The sequence below is a fragment of the Vicugna pacos genome, chromosome 9 (assembly GCF_048564905.1).
Source record: "Vicugna pacos chromosome 9, VicPac4, whole genome shotgun sequence".
NCBI classification, from domain to species: Eukaryota; Metazoa; Chordata; class Mammalia; order Artiodactyla; family Camelidae; genus Vicugna; species Vicugna pacos.
Genome location: NC_132995.1, coordinates 49,839,828 through 49,856,769, shown reverse-complemented (window position 1 = coordinate 49,856,769; position 16,942 = coordinate 49,839,828). Strand labels below are relative to the sequence as shown.

General features: G+C 46.9%; 1 long non-coding RNA gene across 1 annotated transcript in view; it reads left to right on the top strand.

Moving 5' to 3' along the window:
- The window catches only part of LOC140698501 (uncharacterized), a 72,386-nt gene that overhangs the window by 40,005 nt on the left and 15,439 nt on the right, over positions 1–16,942 (top strand). The window contains exon 3 of the long non-coding RNA XR_012076308.1: positions 629–722. This is a non-coding gene — a long non-coding RNA (uncharacterized lncRNA). The remainder of the gene's footprint in view (positions 1–628; positions 723–16,942) is intronic.

Genomic DNA, 16,942 nt, shown 5'->3' with positions numbered 1-16,942 from the left:
CTTCTATAGATAACTTCCCACAAGGATTCAGCTTCTAAGCAAGGCTGAACTCCCCAGAGAGTCCCACATGCTACTGTTTTGCACAGATCCATCATGGCCCATGGGCAGCTCATTGTCGTGGACCAAGTTGATTCTCACTTCTCCCATGGAATCTTGGGAGTAGTGTGTCTTCCAATCCCAGGACAGAATCAAGCTCTTGATAGTAGTATAGAATACTAGATAAAAGAGATCAGTGTAAAAGCATTTGCATGAGAGGAATTCACAGCTCTCTCGCAATGAAATAAATTCATTTCTGCCTGCCCACTCTGGGGCTGCCGGGGACCATTGTGCCTGGCTGATGCAGGGGTGTTCTCCACCCAACCATCTGCAGGTGAGTCAGAAGTGCACTTCCACCGGCAAGTTGTGTGTGTAGGGTCCTGTGGTCCCCTGGAGTTGTGGCAACAGTGCATCGGGAGACACTTCAAGTGGAACAAATGGCTGGCTTGGGTGTGCTGCAGTTGTATCTCCCAGATTTACATCTGCTTAGAATATTTTTAGCTCAACACATATCTTGTCCCTGAAACTGAGCGGGAGCTGTCACAGGCAGCTCAAGATAGGGCCAGGCTTGACTTTGTTTTCTATTTTCCAGCAGCCAGAGGCCCACACTTCAGGACTCATTTGGGTGATTACAGCAAAGACGAAGTCGTCGTGGATTTCATCACAGGGGAGGCCTGCCACATCTGGTAAGTTGTTTGATATTTATATAGATCAGTCTTCGAAAATAATGAACTTCCAGGAAATACATATTGGATGTGCCTCCCAAAGTCTCAGAGAACAAAATGCTTAATGTTAGGGAGGAAACTGAGGGAGTGTTTTGCAAAGTGTTCTCTGTAGAAGCTGAAATCTGTATTACCTTCCATGGAAAGAGGGGCCTGTTATCAAATAATGGATGTATACAAAGGCCCCAGCTTTGAGGTCCCCCAAGTACACCAGCACACAAAAAGTTCTAAAGTCCAGCAGTCATGGAACCTTTCTCAGGGTTTTCTGAAAGTTTTGCTCATGGACGTTTTATTTTTTTCAAGGAACACTGTTTCCTGGGATGACTTCTAGGAAACAGTTGGCCAAAGAAATTTGTTGATACAGAGGCCCAGGAAAATGTTTCTTCTCAATCAAGAGTCCTACTGAATATATTCTAGTTGGAAATAATTATTTCACACTGGTCAGATTTTCAGAGGAAGAGTTTAGGGACTGGAGTAAAATCACCCTCAAAAATCCTAGAAGGTCTGGACGTTTTGTCATTGCCATTCGTCTTAGACCCCTTATGCTGCTGTAACAAAAATACTGCCACCTGGGTGACTTCAACAGCAAGGATTTACTTCTCATGGTTTTGGAGGCTGGAAAGTCCAAGATCAAGGGAGCAGCAGATTTGGTGGCTGGTGAGGACCTGCTTGCTGTGTCATAGATGGCCGTCTCTTCACTCTGTTCTCACATGGGGGAAGGGGCTAGAGAGCCCTCTGGGGTCTGTTTCATAAGGGCAGTAATCGCATTCGTGAAGTTGCCACCCAAATGATCTAACCACTTCCCAAAGGCTCCACCTCCTAACCATCAAAATGAGGAATAAGTTTCAACATAGGAATTTTAGGGGGACACTCATGTTCAGTCTATAACACCATCCAAGTTAATACCTTAGAAACTGAGTCAAAACTGTAGGTAGCAGGCCAGCCACGACCTTAATAAAGCCCTAAGCAGGACCTTGGTTACTGAGCTGGGATTGGCATCATTAGAATCAAGTCTAAGCCCCTCTTCCCTTATAATAGTGGTGTGATCTCAGGCTGCTTTCTACAGCTTCCTGATCTTGATCTTTAAAACGAGGACAATATAATAATAATAGCATCTTCCTGCGTATATCTCATGAGGATCAAATGAGACTGCAGATGTACACTCTGGGCCTGAGGTAAGCGTTCATTTAACGCTGGCTATTAGAACTATATGCTATTTTTGTTAGTCTCCAGTCCTCCCAGAGTGATGAGCACTGAAACCCCTGAAGTAGTGAAACGATTATTTTATTCCTGGGCAGGGAGGGAGGAGGAGCCAGACTGAGGGGAAGATGGACCCCAGGATGTAGAGTTGGTGGTCACAGCCCCAGAAAAGAAAGGAGAGCAGGCCAAGGGGCTGGGACTCTTGCTCGATGGAGAACGGAGAGCTGGAAGCAGCCCCGAGGCCTAACAGCCACAGAAGAGAGGAAAGGACTTGAGTGCCGCCAAAACAAACTTGTCAGACATTGCCACGAAATGCCACCGAGGTCCCTGTAAAATGCCGGGCACACCTTCAGGGAAAGGTAGAAACAGCTACGCAATTTGGTTGCTTCATTTTTCTCTTGCATTTCTAGCTTAGATTTTTTTTTTCTCTCTTAATAAAATTTTGCTACCGTCTGGGCCTACAAGTTTTGCAAGGATGGGTGGATCTCTCCATTAGTTACATGATATGGGAGCTTGGCACACAAACCTGAAAAAGGAAGTAGTTACCTCCTGCTCAGAATCCACGAAGGCACGTGGGGATGGCCCACTGGGTGGGAGTCAGAGCTTGGCTTGTATGCTTCCTGGCATTGACGTGACCCGCTATCACAGACTCAGTGCCTTCACACAAGAGCTGAAATCGAAGTGTTGGCCGGCCTGGCTCCCTCCGCAGGCTCTTGGGGGGATCCCTCCTTGCCTCTTCCAGCTTCTAGGGCCTGCGGCGTTCTTTGGCCTGCGGCCACATCACTAGTCTCTGCCTCCATCTTCACGTGGGCTCCTTCTGTGTGTGTGTGTGTGTGTGTGTGTGTGTGTGTGTGTGTGTGTGTGTGTGTCTGTGTGTGTCTGTGTGTGTCTGTGCCTGTGTCTCTTATAAAGACGAACAGTGTATGTAGGGCCCATCCTTGTCAAGTGTGATCTCATCTCGAGACCCTCAACGAATTACATCTGCCAAGACCCTATTTCCAAATAAGGTCCCCTTCTGGGGTTCCAAGTGGGCATGAATTTGGGGGGTACAGCCAGTAGTCAACCCACGACAGCTTGGGAGCCTGGGATAGGAGTTACCCAGGGATGTGTGATGGCCCAGAAGATAGGGTTAAATGGAGACTGGTCACCCAGCTAGGAAGAGAAATACTGAAATAACGGGAGGCAGCGAGCTGGTCTCTGTGCTAAGCATTCCCACAGAGGATTTCACGGAAGCCTGGTGAGGAACAGGTGGGGTGAGCACTATTTTCAGCCCTGCTTTGCTGAGGGGGAAGCCAAGGTCCAGCGATGCCGTGGATCTCGGCCACATTCATGGAACTAATTAGTGGTAGACTCAGCTTTGGAGTGCCAGTGCCTCTGACCCCTATGCGCGGAAGCTTAGTGCAGGGTGACTGTACACCGTGGTTCTCTGGGCCTCATTGCAGCTCACGCAGAGACGAACATGAAGCCAACCCTTGGTTGACTGAGTAAGACAAGGAAGGCCATTCTTACCTAGAAAGCATTTTCTTTACCCTGCTCAAAAGCCTTCCTGCCTTTTTTGGTTTTTCCCACCACCTCCAACAAATATTCCTCCTACCACCCCCAGAGGCCTGACACAAAATTTACGTTTTCCAGAACGTTCTTTAATTTGGGATGAGCCCTTGAAAGTCTGTGTGAGTAGCATCATGGCGAAAAAAAAAAAAAAAGAAAAAAAAAAGCAGGCCAACAAATGAGCTCATATGCTGAGTTTGGGGGCACACCCTCTGGGCTCCAGGCCTGGGGTGGTCGCTGAGGTGGGAGGCTTATTCTTCAAGTCCTCTTGTCTCCATGACCTCAGGTGAAAACCAGAGGCTTGGAGAAGAGGCTTCCGAAGGCCAGGGCCAGGCCCAGCCCCAGCTCGCTGTGGCGCTCTGCGTCCTCTCACGGCTGTGGGATCTCCAGCTGGAAGCAGCCTGACAGTCTCAACATGAAAACGGACCCCGCAGTCCAGCCCGCCCCGCTCGCCGTATGTCTTTCTCCCTGGGGTTCCTTCCTTAGTCTTTGCTTTCCCCTTCCCTGCAGAAATCTCAGAATCCAAAGAGATGATCGCTCAGATAGTGTCTTTCTTTTTAGTAGAAGATGGACCTTCTCTCTGTTTAAGATGATTCCAGGTCACTATCATCATCCCCCAACCTCCACCCCATCCCCCTCTTCTCCTGTCTGGCCCTGACCCAGACCTTGCAAGAAGCAGGAACCAGGGGTGCGTTTGCTGTTTCTGGTCCCCGAGTCTGAGCTCGAGCCCAAGTCTCTGAGCTGCTGCAACAGGCTCACTCCATCCATTTCCGGGCTGACCTGAAGGTACCCCAGTGGCCGGAAAGTGATGCTTCATGCACAGGCCACATACTGCCTTGTCTCTGAAAGGGACTTTCTATTTTATTTTTACTTGAAAAATGACTAGCCACACCCTCTCACCATCTCCTGAACACCCCTGCTTCTCAGCCCTCAGCAGTTGGTAGATTGTCTGCTCTGTGTACAAATTGTCCTCGGCACTCTGTACTAAGTAGAATGATCTAGGGGAGAGAGCATGGCCTGTAAAAAAAAAAAAAAAAAAAGAGGTCGCAAAGCGGTCACTGGAGTGATAGCACATCTCACCACCTTCCCAGGCTGGGTGCGTTGGCAGGACTGGAGCTGGGTGGGTGGGTCAGTCTGGGAAAGATTTCGTGGATGCCTAAGAGCAGTTATCTCTTGAAATTTGCTTACAAAATGAAACGGGGAAAAGGAAGCAGGTAAAACAGCTTCTTCACAGCCCAGGGCCTGAGTTCTCTCTGCAGTCTTGAGGACTGAGGTGCAAGGGGCCACACGCAGGTGTGACTGGAACTCTCTTTGAGCTAGAGCAGGATGCATTTATTTATTTGTTGTTGTTTTAGAACATAATGATTCAGTATTTGTGTATATTGTGAAATATACACCACAACAAGTCTAGGTAACATTCATCACCATACATACTTAACATTTTTTCCTTACGAGGAGAACATTTAAGATCTACTCTTAGCAACTTTCAAATAGGCAATACAGTATTGTTAACCATATCCAGCATGCTGTACATTACATCCCCATGACTTATCTATTTTGTAACTGGAAGTTTGTACTTTTTGATGCCCTTCACCCATTTTGTTCACTCCCAACCCCTGCCTCTGATAACTAATCAATCTGTTCTCTGTACCTATGAGCTCAATTTTTTTTCTCTTAATTTTAGATTCCACATATAAGTGAGATGATATTATATTTGTCTTCCTCAGTCTGACTTATTTCACTTAGCGTAATGCCTTCCAGGTCCATCCATGTTGTTGCAAGTGGCAAGATTTCATTCTTTTTTATGGTTGAATAATGTTCCATTTTCTTTATCTATTGATGAACACTTAGGTTGCTTCCATGTCTTGGCTATTGTAAATAATGCTACAGTAAACATGGGGGTGCATATATCTAATGTTTTTGTTTTCCTTGGATAAATACCCAGAAGCAGGGTTGCTGGATAATATGCTAGTTTTATTTCAATTTTTTAGACACCTCCGTACTGTTTTCCATAGTGGCTGTACCAATTTACATTCCCACCAACAGTTCACAAGGATTTCCTTCTCTCTAAATCCTTGCCAGCACTTGTTATTTCTTATCTTTTTGATAATAGCCATTTTACCAGGGATGAGGTGAGATCTTATTGTGATTTTGATTTGCATTTCCCTGTTGACTAGCGATATTGAATACCTTTTCATGTACCTGTTGGCCTTCTGTATATCTTCTTTGGAAAAAATGTCTATTCAGGTCTTCGAGCAGAATGCATTAGAGAACTCAAAGTACTGCTAGCAACAGAGTCATTGATTCCTACTCTGTCCACTGATATCCTGATCTCTCTGTTCACAATGTTTATTGAGCATCTAGTACACCGTTTACCACGCGCGAGGCTCTGAGGCCATGACATAGGTCAGGGATTCACACGCATTTCCGTAAAGGTCTAGAGGATAAATGGTTTAGCATTTGTGGGCCAGAGGGTCTCTTTTGCAACTACTCAAGTCCGCCATTGTAGTGCGAACAAGCTGTAGACGATACACGAACAAATGGGGGAGGCTGTATTCCAGTAAAGCTTTTCTTCTGAGTACACATAACGACCTGGGATTTGGATGGGCCATAATTTGCGATCCCTGGAATAGATGAGCAAGACAGAGGTCATATTAATTGGGGCCGACCTCCTATTTCCTCACATTATTTGTTGTGCGCCAACAGGGAAAGAGGGAATTAGAAGAGGGGAGGGGACTGATACAGGATCCCCAGAGAGGAAGCATTTCAGTTTTGACGAATGATCATAGCTCATCAGATTAAGGAGAACACCATTTCAGTCACAAAGAACAGCATATATAAGGATCTAAATGTGTGAAAGAGCGTGACCTCTTCCGGGAGTGAGCAGAAGCTCTGGGGTCACTGGGGAAAATGGTAGAAAAGAAAGAGGTAAAGCAGGCACGTTTCCATAACGAGGCTGAGGAAGCCTTGCTTTTGCCAGTTGCATCCAAAAGCACAGAAGAAGCTCACATCCAGGAGCAGAAACCTGTGACTTCTGCTCCCAGGGCAACCGTCTCAGTTTTGATCACGATAATTTAACTCTATTCCAGGCATTAAACTAAGACATTAATCTCTTCTTAAAATTTAATCCATTCAAGAATGCTATGAAGATGGTCTTATCTGACCCATTTCACACATAAGGAAACCAAAACCATACCGACTGCACGATTTGTGAACATTCACAGAGGTCTTCAGAGGTACAAGTGGAATTTGAACCTAGGGACTTCAAAGTTCATGCCCTTAAGCACTAGCTCAGCTGTTCTCAAGCCTAAATCAGTAAAATAAAAACTTGGTAGTGGGGGAGGAGGGGGTTCATTAAATGCAAAATGCTAGCCCTGCCCCCAGGGTGTTTTGAATTGCTGGTGGAGGGGGCGCTTGGGCACTTGCATTTTAGCAAACACACCCAGGTGACCTTGCTGTAGGTGGTTCTTGGGAACTACATTCTGCGCAGTAAGTTACACTGCATCCTGGGCTCACATCCCAAGTAAGGTGACCAGCTGTCTCAATCTGCACCCAGAAAGACTCTCATTCTGGGGAACCTAGGGGAGCTGGTCACCCTACAAACCTCACCCAGATCCACACACATCATTCCCAGCACAGTGCCTAGCAGGTGGCAGACCCTTGATAAAATCCTTGTGGAATGAACAAATAAATGAACACAGCCCCCAGTGGAAGCCCCAGGATGATTGGCAGGGCTTCCCTGCAGCAAGAGATTTGAGGGGCTCTTCAAGGCCTAACTCAGAGGGACAGCTCCTCCTGCCCCCCTGCGGAGTTAGTCACAGCCCCGGAAAAAGTGATGCCTCATCGTGTTCCCATTTGCGCTGACGTGTTCAGGCGCCGCTCGTCCTTAATGCAAGAAGAAAGGAGAAGAAGGAAGGGGTAAATCTTTTCTGTCATGATGTCTCTTTCTGCCTTTCTGCTGCCCTTTCCCCAAACTCTCACCCCTCCCCTTCCCTCTCCGCAGAGAGACCCGTCCCCTGAGTGGTGGGGGTGGCAGGAGGGACCCTGGCGTTGGGAGACTTTGCCTGTCCAGGCTCTGCCTCGGATCTGTTGGTGACTCCCTTTGGCAATTCAGTGACCCTCTTAGGACCTGAGAAACAGCGCTGTAAAGCTGGGGTGGGGCTGAACCCCTTTCCTGTGTACCTAACAAGGCCGGCCGGAGGTGCTTGCATGTGGACAGGGCTGGGTAAAAGCAGCGGGGCTCGGATAATAAAATACAGTTATCATTAACACCCACCTGGATGTCGTTCACCTCCTCAGCGGGGGTCTTGAGGTCCCTGCACGGAGCCAAGGATGGCCCCAGGCATTTGAAATCCCACTAGTTCAGAACTTTTGGTCTGTGAGGGAGACAGGCATGTAACAAATGATGGCATGTACGAGGACATAATCATAATCATTACCATCATGACGTAGCCTCCAAAAATTAAGGACTCTGTCAGACCACATAATATGGGGACCTGGCCCAGTCTTGGGGTTGGTGGAAGATTTCCCTGAGGAAATAACACTTAAGCTGAGGTCCAAGGGCTGAGCGGGAGTTAGCCAGATGAAGAAAGGGAGGAACGGCATTCTAAGACAAGGGAACAGCATGAGTGAGCACACTTTTACAAGGGGCAGCAAAACTTTCCAACGTGACTTTCTTCTTTTTCTCTTCTCTGTTCCTCCTTCCCCTTTTCTTTTTCTCCTTTTCTCCTTTATCTCCTAATATTATTCTTGTTTTTCTTCCAATGTGGTGACAATATAGTGGTCTATTTGCTATTGTTGTTAAAAAGATAGCATCCTGGGGCTAGAGAATGGGCTCCCAGGTCACACAAGGGATGTGTGCTTTCCTTCCAAATTCCCCCCAAGCTAGGCCCCAACATCAAAGTCAGCGTTCAGTGGTGGGAAACAGAATCCGAGACTCAGGGAGACACCTCGTTCTATCCAAGACCACGATTTCTGGTCCTGGCCCTGCACCAGCTCCCAAGCCCTCCATGGGCTCCTGGTGGGCCCTGAGGTCTCCAGGTGGGCATTGCAGCCGCAGTGCAATCGGTTGCGTTTGCAGATTGTGTAAAGAGTTTGGAAGACATTTCCCCAGGGGTAGAAACAAGTGGTAACTTCTAGGAGAAACAAAACTCTTTTTACATACTTTGCTCTGATTTGTGCTCCATTAAAACAAAGCTTCGGAGTCAGCGTCTGGTGCGAGCCCTCGGACTCGAAATGTATTGCTTCCATGAAGACGTTTCCATTGTTAATCTAGGGGCGCCATGGATTTGATGCCCGGGGTCTCGGAGTACAGGTTTCGCCGCTATTTATTTACCAAGAGGGAAACAGAACAATGGTTCCATTTGCTCCTCTTAAATTTATTGTCAGTCCTTCTGTGTGGTGTAAAATTTTTAGTCATCTTCAACAGCTCTCAGAAATAAGCATCCCAAATATATTCGCCTGCTGTACAAAGATGTGCTGACGCCACTCCTCGCAATTTTGCAAGAGAGGATGGGAAAGCATAGATCTAAGTGGTGGGAAATGAATCTTGGGAAGAAAACAAAAATCCTGGGCCTTTGTGAAGCTTAGAAAATCTCAGGAATTGCAGAGGTGCCCCCTGGCATGGACGGCTGAAAAGAGCCTAGGTTAATGACTGGGGCAGATGCCCCGGGAGGGAGAAGGGTTTCCCAGGACTATGACCACAGTGAAAAGTTAAAGGACACCAGGGTGGTCAGAACCAGGGGTCAACCAATGGGCCCACCAGGTCTTCCATCCCCATCGCTACCTGGCAAGTCACACCCTTCTCGCTCTTCTGCCAAAATAAAGGGAAATGGCCTGAAATCGGCTGGAGACTCACGCCATCTGGAAGTCCCCAAACCTTTCTGCCCAGGGGAAAGGCTTCCTGAAAACAAACAGGAAATGGAGCAGGGGTTCCCAACCATCTCACCCCCTCCCCCAGCCGAAGGTGTGCTGGAGCCGGTGGCCCCAGCTTTTGGAAGCCAACTGAGCACATCTTCCCACTTCAGCATTCTGAAACCCCTTACTAGGGCGCAGCGTGAAATTGGCCGTGGTGGGAGAATTTGCACCAGGAAAATTGGCAATCGCTACAAATCAGGGCATCAGTTTTCTTCAGAGCATCAATTTGCCAGCCCGGGGATGCCTAATAGCCACACTATCATTCATTCTCTGTCTTCAGGTGGCAAGTCTGTTCATTCATTCATTGAACCCATGTTTATTGAGCCCTGATTATGTGCCAGCTCTCTGGACTGGAGTGGAGAAGTGGGAAATCCAGTCCTCCGTTCATTGGTGTGAAAACTGTTGAGAGAAGTGAGCTGACTGGCCCAGGAATGCTGAGTGCCGGCCCTATGCCAGGCCCTGGGGATGCAAGGTGGAAAAGATAGATGAGGTCCCTGCCCTCAGGGAGTTGACATTCCCTCCATCCTAAAATCTGCACATGCTATGAAATTATGCACTCATTTTCCATTTTTATAAATGACTTAAAAGTATGTAAAACTGCCCATCAGAGAGCTTCAATGAGTTGAAAGAAGCTAGGTGGTTACGAGAAACTAGTCCTCAAAAGCAAAGATGTTTTATATGACACTGGTGGGTGGAGATGTCTCGTGGCAAGTTTGATTTCCATTCAGAGGATGGATTTTCAAAAAGCAGCAGAGACAAACCCCTGGAGTAGGAATTTCAGTTCCCATGTTATACATGAGATGTCTAAAGAGATGAACTGGCCCAGGCAAAGTCACTCCGTTAGGAAATAGGGTAAGAATAGCACTGGATGTCAGAGACCCCCCAGATGGAACTGTGGGTGCTTTGTAAAGAGGAAGGTGTCTGACAAATGCCAGCACAAATTGCCCTCCTTATTAGTTGTAGCGTTATTACGTTTAAGCATAAGAGGGTCTGACCTTACAGTACCACACGCGATCCTGGCCTTTCCTTTCTAGGAGAAAGAGCCTGTGTTAACGTTTTAGGGGTCGTGCCCCCACATCAGCCCTCCGGGAGTAGTCTGCTGGAGTGGAGGGACCGGGAGAGGGGAGAAGGTGTTAGCAGAGCCAGGATATTTGGTGAGTGCGCATACTCCGTAGTGCCTGAGCTGATAAGCTGAAGATCTCATTGGCCCCCCTGACCCGGCCATCAGGCTTTAGCCACATCGGAGCCATCACGAGACCCTGAACCAGAGATGAGCAACAGCTGCTGGAAACCGAGGCTTTCTCCCCACCGTCCACACAGTAAACCACTCTTCCCAGTAAAACAAAATGTTCCCGTTCATAATTATTTATTTTTTTAAAAGAAAGTCATGCAAGGCATTAGAGTGGTGCTGAAGCTGGTTGTATTCAACAACTCTAAAAATGATAACAAATGTTTTTATTTTATTTCATTCTCTTTTCCAAACCATATGGACTCGCCAGCTCAACGCATCACTGCTTGTTTATTCTAGAACAGCTGTCGGCACCCTGATAATGCTATGGGATCGCTCAAGTGCAGACGGCCAAACCACAGTATATGGAAATCATCTCACAAATGGAAAGAAAAAAAAATAATAAAACCCTCCCTTCATGTCAGATTCCAACCGTGAACTTCTGCAAGGAAGGGGGTCGGGGAAGGGGTGTGGAATCCTATAAATAGTCTTAGAACTCAGTATTGTTTTAACCAGGCTAACGTGTGACTCGTCTGGTTAATCACAGCTCGTACTTGACCTTTACAAAGGTACAATTTATGTTTTGTTGCCAAGTGCAACTTGCTGTTTTCTCCTTTTAATTACTGAACGATGATTCAGAAGTCAGCCGCAAGCGCACAGTTTGGAAACTTGATTCCCTATAAGTTTTAGGCACTTTTTATGTATTTATTTGTTTTGACCATGAAAAAAATAGCTACTCATGACAGGGATAACCAGCCAAAGACAAGCATCTCGGCCTGCTGTCCTAGAATCACCCGAAACTTTTATTAGAGTCAGTTGACCTCGTCCAGCCCCTTCATCCTACATAGGTACGAGTAAGCAGAGGATCTACCACTAAGAAGAGTCCCCTGGTTGGGAGGAGGCAGGCTCTGGGAGAGTAGGCTGCCACACTTGGAGCTGGCCTCTGTGGAGCAAAATTCTACCTGCTGGAACTTCCTTTATTGTCTGTATATCATACCAGACAGCTGGGGAAAGGGCTAAGCAAGAAGAGGAAGACAAGTCCCAGGTGAAGCCTTGCTCAGCACCAGGCCGGAGCACCGTCTCATTGAGTCCCCACCGGACCTCAGTGAGGTGGGTGACGTTATCCCCATTCTTTCAGACGCAGGAACAGAGGCTCAGTGTGGGGAAGCGACTTGGTCAAGATTGCTATGGGTTGGGTTGTGTTCCCCAAAGACATGTGGGAGCCCTAACCTCTGGGTATCTGGGAATCTGTCCGTATTTGGGGAAAGCTCTTTGCAGATGTCATTAAGATGCACATTCAGTTAAGGTTAGATGGGGCAGAGCGGGCTCTGAATCTAATATGACTGGTGTCCTTGTAAGAAAAGGGGAGGGGACACAGAGACACACACACACAGAGACAGATGTCATGAGAAGATACAGATACGGACAGAAAGGGGACGATGTAAAGATGCACAGGGTTGCCATGTGACAGTGGAGGGAGAGACTGTCAGGAAAGCCCCGGGTGCCTTGCTGACAGCAGTGGATGCTCAGAGGAAGGCATGGAACAAATTCTCCCCAGAGCCTTCGGGGAGAGCAGGGCCCGGCCCCCGGGCAACACCTTGATTTCAGACTCCTGCCTCCAGAACTGCTGTTTTGAGTCACTTAGTTTGTGGTCATTGGTTTTTGCAGCCTCGGGGGACTCATCCAAGGGTTAATATGGTTTAGACACTTTACAATGGCTGGATATCCTTTACCTCAAGTGATAAAGAGAACCACTCTCTGTGCAGGAATTCCAACACATTTCAAAGAATTCCGAAGAGAAATGGGAAACACATGACAGGAAATTGAAGGATTGGGGAACTCCCTCCATGCCACAGATTGTACAAGGTGCCGAGGCTTCAGAGATGAATCAGCCACGGTCTCTGTCTTGGAGAGCAGTGATCCAGTGATGTGGGCATCATTATCCTCGACGTGCAGATGTGGTCCCTAAGAATGGAGACGGAGTCACACAGGAGATAGCAGGAGCTTGGATGCCACGCCCCAGCGCAGGCTGGAGCTGGAGACATCTTCTTAGAATAGGGGTGTTTAAAGCAGTGCTTGGGGGCTATGTGGGATTAGATCAGGTACCGGGAAGGGGTGGCAACTGGGGGACAACTCCAAGGAGGGATCTCTGGCAGTGATGTCCACACTAGGGAGGTCGGTCGAGGGGCACTAAGGGGAAAGGCTCACCGGTGCTGAGCCATCTGTTGGCAAGAAGACCTGGGATGGCAGAATTATCGGTTTCATGGGGCTCAGTATTCTGCTGCAGGCTTTGCAGAGAGGACAGGCAGACAGACAGGATCCCCAGGCTGCTTCTGAATGATTAATCGAGAAGGAGAGAGAAGGAGAGGTGCTTGAGAGCCAGCTGCTGTGTCCAGACTCATCCCTGGGCCACGGCTTGGCTTTCTCAGATTAGTTTATTTCTCTGGAACCGGTCAAGCCAGTTCGGGGGCTGGGGATCTATTGTCATTTAGCCAAACCTGTGGGCTTCTGAGCCTGGATGTGTCTATTTGCCCTTCTCTCTGGGGACATGACATCATCTCAGCACAGACACTGAGGTAATGTGCCCCATCACCTCATTTGGCAAGAAAAATCCTACCAGGGAGAACCCCCCACCCAACTCTGGGGGCCTCTGGGTAGTGGCTTTAGGAGTGAAAAGCCATTTTGCTCACATGGCAAGTTCTTTGAGGCTCTGCAAAGTCTTAACATTCCCTTAGCAAATTAGCAAATAAAGTTGATTCCTCACTCCAGTTCTGATTTCTTCCTGAGTGTCAGGCTTCACACCAGGCAGTGTGAGCACTTACATCGCCATGTTCATCAGGATGTTGATTTAGCGTCTATTTTTGTCCTTTTATTGAGTGTCTATTTATGCCAGGCACTATGTTAGCCTTTTACAGCATTTTGAACATCGGTACATTATCTCATTTCATCCTAACAGCATCGAGTGCAATGATCCCTATTTAATAGATGAGGAAACTGAGGCTCAGAAAAGTTAAGGAACAGGTACAGGTGAACCTACTGGTAAGTGACATAGCACAGGCCTCCAGCCCTGCATTTTGACCCACTACGTTACTGTTCTAAAAGGTCCAAATGTGAGTAATGTTCTTTATTTTCTGTCCATTAAAGAACAAGTTCATGGTCTGCCCATTTACTGCCTTAGAAGGGGAGACCCTCCTCTCAAAACCTCATGCTCCTCTGAACCCTAGTGGCTTACAGATTCCTCCAGGAATGTTCCTATTGCCAAACACACACACACACACACACACACACACACACACACACACAACTAAATCCATAGCAACATCCTCACCCTTGGGAAGGGTCCCAGAAACAGCATGAAATCAAGGTTGCCAATCTTTTAACCCCTCAGTTTAAGAAAAAAATCTACACAGTGTGTTTCGGGTCGTGATGTTTCAGGTCTCTCTCACTCTAGGTAGTCATTGCTTTGCTGAAAAGTTGCCCGTAATTAATTATTGGTACATCCAATGTGATTTAAAGTTCACTAGCAGAACGTCTCTTGAAACTAGTTCTGCAGCATCCTCTTGTAATCTGTCCGTTTACAAACTGTGACTTTTTAAAAACCATTAATTGTGGAAAAGTTGTGAATCTCATCTGCTAAAGGGTTGACAGTTTCTTCCTTCCTTCCCCCCCTCAGAAGCATTTCTGAGTTAAGTTTCATCAACCCCAAAACATTAGGGGATAGAAAGCTTCTAAATTTCTCTTGGGCATTTAACATAAACTCTTTGAAAGAAGTCACTTCCCATTAAGTATATGCATTCCAAATCTTTGCGTTTCCATTTTATTATCTGAGAAATACTGGATTAAATAGTCTTTTCATTAGCTTCTGTTTCTGACAGTCACAGGCTCTCATGTCTCCCAGGCTCTCTAAGACGGACTTTGTGGATATAGGAGTCGAGCACTAAGTTAGAAATGATGAAGGGTCCCTTTCCCCCCACACACCCAAATGATGAATTCTAACTGGGAAAGAGTAATAAAAATAAGCAGAGCACTAGAGCCAGCTGGTTTGGAAGCTGTCTGTTACACAGATCAGTGCACCAAGCTGTGTGTAATTCACTTGTTAGAGTCCTCACTGAGAGGAGCGAGGAGCCTGTGGAAACAGCAGCCACGAAGAGCATCCTCTTCCTCCAGCTCCCATCGCCCTGACTCCAGACGGAGGCTGCAAGCCGGGGGAGCTGTCCCTGGGAGCAGGAAGGAGTGGGCTTTCCAAAGGCAGACCAGACCAATCCCGGGGGGATGCTGACTTACAAGCTGGCTACCCTGACAACTGACTCCCCAGCTGCTGTTAACTTGCCACCAGGAAGCCAACACTAGACAAAGTACATGAAGAGTTCAATTTAGCTAGGATTGCTGAATGGGAACCCAAAGACCAATCCAAAATGGCAAAAGCTTGAGTTTTATTTAGTTCTTTAGCTCCACCCCATCTTTCTGGTCTTTGTCTTCTCTGAAAGAGCTAAAAATTCATGGTTAAAAGCGTAACTCTATGCTTTACTGTGCTTCCTTTACCAAAGTTCTGGAACTCTCTAGGCCTCCCTTTTCTTATCTTTAAAGAGAGCATAAGATTGCTATGAGGGTTAAATAAATACACATTTAGCACTATCCCTGGTCCACAGAAAACACACAGTACTTTGAATACTCTTGTTGTTTCTATTGTAGTAGTGGTGATGGTGGTGATGGTGATGGTGATGGTGGTGCTGATGGTGGTGGTGCTGATGGTGGTGCTGATGGTGGTGGTGATGGTGGTAATGATGGTGGTAATGAGGGTTGTGGTGGTGGTGATAATGATGGTGATTATGGCAGTGATCTTGATCTTGATGGTGATGGTGATGATGATGGTGGTGGTGGTGGTGATGGCTGTAGAAGTTGTTACTGTGATATCCTTGGAACTAAGACATATTCTCATTCACTCTCCTTGATTCAGTATCTACTTTCCCATGAGCCTCTAGATCCACACAACCTCTAACCATCATTCTTCTATTGATGTGTCCATATGTAAGTTTCTTTTGCCATTTCCTCTTCTCTCTATTCTTCTTTACAGATAGAATTATCCAACACCAGGGCCATTCCACCTGTCCCCACTGAATCCAAACACTCGATCAGTGGTCCTCTATCTCTGCCAGGTAGCTCTATTTTCTCTTCTTCTCCTTTTCCTCTTTTAGAGTCATGATGGCTCTTTTCATTTATTATCAGTTCATGCCAAGGCCATTGACTCCTAGGAGACAGCTAGTGTGAGAGAGGTCACCCTAGCTACTCCCTCATGGTTTCTCAAGATCCATCACAACCCAACTCTCACTAGTCTGGGCCACCTGCACGATGACCCACAGTGTCATCAGCATTTTCCATTCCTGCAGGGTCTCTAGCCCAACTAGAATGGAGACAAGCACTCCTTGCTGGTGCCAGGTTGTGCTTTCTTTGGTTCCTATCACGTTGTTAAGCTCTCCATGAATATGGAACCCAGGCTGAGAACACTTCCCTTCATAGGCTGAGGGAGCAGCCAGTGGTACTTAGGACCACATAGTATTTGAGAGCACAAGCTTTGAGGTTGGAGAGGCCTGGAGTTACATCCCAATCCTGACACTATTGGATGAACTTGACCTTGACGGGTTATTAAACTCTGTATCAGTTGCCTCATCTGTGCAGTGGAGATACTAGAACCCACCTCTCAGGATCAGTAGAAGATTAGATGAGACAGTATTTTGAAATGCTGAGGTCAACACCTAGCATATAACAAATTTTCAGTAACTATTGCCTAAAGTTATTTCTCCTTGCCTTAAACATATCAAGTATAATCCAGCCATAGCCTTATTAAGAGTCATTCCTCTTGTCCAACTTTACAAAGATTCTGAAGACCAAGGTGACTTCAGATGACAGTCCTAGGAGTGGAGGCCCCAGTGAAGAAGCTGAGAGCTCTCAAATAAGCAGAGGTACAGGGAACGGTACAGTACGAGGAGAGGAGAGATAGAAAAATAAAAAAATTAGGCCCCACTTAAATTACCTTTACCCAGCATTAATCACCACAAATGCAGCAGGAGGTCTATTTTTATACCAACATTAGAGGTCAAAGCCAGTGGAGATTTGGAATTCTTCTTTCTCCTTCTCAAATTACTCAGAACTCAAAGTGGAAAAGATGACCTGTTGGTTTGCTGACTGGAGACTTTAGGCAAAGTCATAAGGCACTGACTTTCCTCTCCCTGGAACGGAGTAAGGTGATGCTTTGTGAGCCACCTGGCTAATTTCATTGGTGTTGACAGTTGAT